Source organism: Hyperoodon ampullatus, assembly GCF_949752795.1.
Source record: "Hyperoodon ampullatus genome assembly, chromosome: 1".
Classification (NCBI taxonomy): domain Eukaryota; kingdom Metazoa; phylum Chordata; class Mammalia; order Artiodactyla; family Ziphiidae; genus Hyperoodon; species Hyperoodon ampullatus.
In genome coordinates, this window is record NC_136914.1 from 125,506,645 (window position 1) to 125,510,462 (window position 3,818).

Consider the following 3,818-nt stretch of genomic DNA (forward strand, 5'->3'; position numbering starts at 1 on the left):
CTCCTCGGGAGGGGGCGCCTCCCGTCACTGAGCCATCCCAGCAGCGCCCGCTGCGCCGCACTGACCGTCCGAGCCACGTGGTTCCAGCCGCGAGGTGCGGACGCCCCAGGACAGACAAGCCTGACTACGCAGCATTACAGCTACACTTGAATCTCAGAACGTCAAGGTGCCCTCCCGCTCTACTTTCCTAGGTTAAAGTTAAGATGGAAAAGTAATTGGTATATGAAATGTTTTTATCTCCCCTGAGATGTATAGAGTAGTATTTTTTCGGAGGATCACTCTTACCTCTTTTAATCTTGACAACATCACCCAGCCTGCTTCCCCGTTGCCATCACTCAGGAGAGGAGACCAGGGTGGGGCCTGGGCAAGGACTCAGACCCCGAGTGCCCTGGGAACCATGGTTTTGATGATTTTGCTCTTTTGAAACAGCTGTATTTCTTTCTTGTACTAATGTGAAGTTTTTCCTCAAAACGCTTCTTTTCCATCCTAGTGAGGAGCCGGCCCCAGGACGGTGACTAGTGTAGTGTTGTTGTGGGATTTCCCCTGTAGTTTTTCTCTCCGTGGACTTGAACCAAGCGCTGCTGCCACGTCGGCCTTTAAAGCACAGGCTCACGTGGGGCAGCCTCCCCGGAGGGTCCCATCACTTGGGGGAAGAGTTTGTACATTTTTTCAGGTGGCTTTTCTTTACCAGTTTCTGGCTTTTATTCTCAATATATTTTTGCTAAACTTGTTTCACAAATTACCACCGACTGAAATGCGTGTTTACTGATGCGTGACCCGCTGAGCTGTGTGACGTGGCAACTTAGGGAAACGGTTTGTCCGGCGCCCTGCCCAGCAGCATCTCGGGTGACCGCCGCGCAGCAGGGCACTGCTAGGTGCCCCCCCACCCCCACCCCAGGACGTGGAGCTCGCGGGGGACGTGTGTGTCCAGGCACTCCTCCGGGCTGAGGAAAGAGCGAGGTCAGGAGCATCGTCACCCTAAGTGACTCCACGCGTGCTGTGGGCCTGTTCCCGGGAAGCCTGAGCCGTGCTGGGCAGACGCCCTTGGCCAGGGCCCCTCAGAGGAGCACTCGTCCTGGGACTCAGGCCGGCCTGCTGGGCGTGGGCACCTGGCCTGGGGACAGCCCGGCTGACACTGTCCCCTGGGAGATTTCCATGGACCGTTAGCCCCACGCAGGGAGAAGCTTCTGCAAAGCACAGCATTCCCCGTGGACCCCGGGACGCTGGGAGCGCCCTGCCAGGAGCCCGTGTGCCTGCCTGTCTCCACTCACGATGGGAGGGAAGGGGACACTCAGCAGCAGGTGCTTTTTTCTGGCCTTTTCTTCTTAAAATAACGTGAGGAGAAATCTCTGCAGAAAAGTTTACACAATTGTTCTTGAAAATTGCCACTGAGGTCTCCTGCTTGTCTCTCTCTTAACCGTTTTTGCCTCAGAGAATTGCAGGATATACCAACACTTGGACCCAAGTTCACTACTGCTCCGTGGTCCTGCGATGGGAGCTGTGGGGGGAGGGAAGCGGTCTCGGCCAGGCCGGGACCCCCAGGGAAGCACCTGCTCCAGGTGCAAGGCGCCCGGGTCCCCCCGAGCACAGACTAGGAGAATCGGCTGACCGAGGCCGTCCCGCTGGCCCTTCTCTGGTGACCCTGGGGCAAGTGACGTAGGACCAAAGGAAAAACAAGCCGTGTCCTCAGCTGGTGCTTCCACAGGTGGCTCGGTTCTCTCTGGAAATGCACCTGCTCGGTGAGACGCAGGGGCCGTGGGGTATTTCAGTTTAGAACTCTCGTTTCTCTCAAATGGTCTTTTAAGAAAATACTGGATTGACGTAGATTTATGCTCCTCAGGCCCTGAACCTGGCGCCTGCGCGCTCTGGGGCTGGGCACGAGGGGCACCGAGGCCTGGTGCCAGCACAGCGGCCGCGGTCACAGCCCCGCCCTTCAGAGCCAGGGGCCTCGGTGTGGGCCGATGTCACTCACCCTTTCCTGCCAGGAAGGGACTTCCACCCGAGTCAGATCATCAGGAGTGGTTTTGCAGCGCACTTTGGGGAGCAGATTAACTTATTTTTGTATTTGACAGTAGTAAAAATTGTGTGCGATTTTGGAGTCGCTTTGATATTACTTCCAAATTCTTTTATAACCTTTCTGAAGGAAATACTGGAAAACTTATTTTAGATATGGTTGCCCTCTTTCCAAAAACTGTTAAACTAATGAGCAAATAACACTAACTCCGAGCATCTCCAGAAAACCAGTTTACGGATAGGAGCACAGCAAGGCATCGGAGGAGCCGTGGGGCTGGAAGGGCCTTCCCGACGGGGCCAAGGCCTTTGCTCCGAGTCTGGGGGGAGCTTGCTTCAGGGGAGTCGGGCTTTCCTGAATGTCAGCTTCAGTCCTTTGTCGTTAATGTGAAGCAGAAACACAATGAAAACCGCCCAAACACCTCAGGATTCCTCCCCATCAGGAGCTGACCAGGACCCCTCGTGTGTTGCATCGACGCCAGTGTAGGCCTCTGGACACGGGGACGCTTCTCTCCGTGGGGGTCGCAGGCCCACGTACAAAGCGGGTGATAAGCTGCGAGCACCAAGGGGAGGCCGCCTGGCACCCCCGCCTGGGTCCCGTCCTCCGAGAATGCTCGGGACCCCCTGCGTCACCCTCAGGTCTGCGCCCCGGCACCTTCCCAGTGTTTCCCTTGACACATAAACTGCAGTGTGTGCGGCGCCATCTTCTAGAACTGCCGTATGTCCAGGAATAAGAAAAGATAAGCCTGTTTTGATGGAAGGTAACACAGACGACTGTCAGTTGCCGAACTCTGGATCCTGTGAGACGTGTAGCGTTTGATGAATGAGTAAAGTGCTGTGTCCGTGGGCGTCGTGTCCGCCGCACTGTCGAGATGTGAAATCAAACAGAAACCTCAACGTGCCTATGGTGTCTCAGCATCGCACGGAACAAGGCCAGGCTCCGCCTTTGGGGGGGTGTACCAGGTGCTACCGCCAATTTTGACAGACTTAAAAAACTTGAAATTCACTTCTGGGGGAAGATACTGAAATGTAGATTTGAGAATTGCTGGTTGTGGGGAAATAGGATTTAAGGTCGGAAGTTGTGTTTGGAAGATTGTGTATGAGTATTTTTGTATTAAAAAATTTAAAGGCTTTTTTCTTTATGTGGGATTGCATTTTGAAGTTTGGGGCTTACTTCCATTTCCCCAGTCCCTTTTCTTTTTTTGTTTTTTTTGGTCGCGCTGTGCCGCACGCGGGATCTTAGTTCCCCAACCAGGGATGGAACCTACGCCCCCTGCAGTGGAAGCACCAGGGAAGTCCCGTTCCCAGTCACTTTGTCTGTCACTCTGAAGCATCTGGCACAGTCCCCTGACATGGGGAGAGGCCAACGTGGCCTTGGAAGTATAACAAGTATCGTAGGTAGTGAGTGTCGTTCTGATTTGGGGAAAGGGCTTTTTTTCCCTGTTAATTATAATTTGGTTCCCAAACCCCCCTTAAAGGTGACAGAGTCGGGAGAGGAAGCTGCAGACTCTTCCCAGCCCCGCAGGTGGTTGAGCCCCAGGCCCCTTTGATGTGCTCCCCACGCCCTCATCATCCAGGAGTGACCCCTGGGCTGACCCCAACATCACCCACCCCAGAGAGGGGCTGGGGCCCCAGAGCAGAGAGGTCGAGCTGGCTGGAAACACAGCTCTGGTGCTTTTTCTTTAGAAAAGCTAAACTTTAATTAGGTAGTTTTTACAATGAAAACAGGTACCCAAGGACTGGTCTTAAATGCTCACAACGGTACAAAAGACAAATACAAAACCTGTGGGTGGTGAGCAGCGTGTCCT